The sequence below is a fragment of the Colobus angolensis genome, unplaced genomic scaffold, assembly GCF_000951035.1.
Source record: "Colobus angolensis palliatus isolate OR3802 unplaced genomic scaffold, Cang.pa_1.0 Scaffold253, whole genome shotgun sequence".
In the NCBI taxonomy this organism is placed as follows: domain Eukaryota; kingdom Metazoa; phylum Chordata; class Mammalia; order Primates; family Cercopithecidae; genus Colobus; species Colobus angolensis.
In genome coordinates this window covers 1,871,297-1,872,813 of record NW_012115744.1, presented here as the reverse complement: position 1 = coordinate 1,872,813, position 1,517 = coordinate 1,871,297, and positions in this window count along the sequence as shown.

Below are 1,517 nucleotides of genomic sequence, written 5' to 3'. Positions count from 1 at the left end.
AGGTTGATTCTGGAAGATCACCAGGGAGGGAGCTGGCACCTGGGGACCCCTCATTTCTGCACCCCTTCCGAGCACGAGCCAGACACTCAGACAGAAGCTGAGGATCGGCCATGAAGGAGGCAGAGACCCACCCTCAAAGACGTAGAGGGGGAAAAATAGTAAACAAATACTTTAACAAATGCACTGCAGCTTATGATTAATGCATGAAAGAAAGAAAAGAGCATCAGGAAGGGGACTATGGAACAATGCTTCAGATGGAATGGCCCACATAGCGACAAAAACTAGTGAGAGGAAGAGTCAGAGACAGATAAGAAAAGCCAGAGAGCCATATATGAGGTCCATGCCTTGGCTAAAGGCCCCTCGGACTCCCTGGAGCCACCTGCATAACCATGTGCCTCTTTGGGAGTCATCATTGACTCTAAGGGGCCTTTGGCCACCCAAAGGTTGAGGACCATTCTGGGCTCAGTTATATCTTCATGGCACTATTCCTTCCTCCTATGACCCCTTCTCCATCCCTGGGGGCCCACCATAAATGTCCTTGCCTCTGCACAGCCTGACTTCAGTGGCCCCCTGTGCATTCCTGATGCTTAATGTCACATTGGGTTATACTCATGCTGAAGAGCTAAAATAAATGCTTATCTACGTGTGTGTGTGTGTGTGTATGTGTGTGTGTCTCACCTGGTTTAGTGAACAGGGGACAAGCACATAGATGTCCCTCGGTCCAGCACCACACAGGCACCAATAGGTGCCCCATGCCCATTTGATAAAGAACTATGAATCCAATTTCACAGGGCACTGGAATCAGAGCTCGAGAGCAAGGAGGGGCAGGGGAGCTAGTATTTCATAAACGTTTACTGTACTGGGCATACCTCATGCCAAGCCACACATGCCAAAGTTGCCAGTAGGTCTCATCACCACCAGCTGGAGGTGAAGCCCCCTCTTCACCCAAATCAAAGCCTTTACCCTTCCTGCCATACCATACAGGCATTTTATATAGGCTAGGACCAAAAATGTCTGTATGTGCAGGGGCAACTGGGAGCATATTTTGGGAGGCTGGGATGAACAGTGGTTTGGGGTAAGTGTGGAAAGCTTTCAGTGCTAGACATGGAATTTGTATTAAATCAACTGAGCAAAAAAAAGGTGTTAAATCAGGGACCAGGAGACCACCTGCCTCACTGCAAATTCTCTGTGCTGCAAAGAAAAGGAAACCACCATCAGTGATTCAGAAAAGGTGAGAGACACATAATCATAGCAGTCCCATTGTGTCACTCCAGGGGGTGCCTATGAATAGGGCCATACACAGCATCTGCCAGTAATTTGATGGCACTTCATAATCCATCTGTCTTTTCGTTGTGGGAACTGCAAGAACAAGTGTTGACCATTGAACTCAACAACTCAACTCTGACAATTGTGTTAGCCCTTGAAAGGGAGGTCATGAAAGCTGGGAAGTATCAACAGCAGAGCAGCTCTGGAGCAAGACTGTTTGTTTTTGTGCCTTAGATTTCTATGTCCTAGCA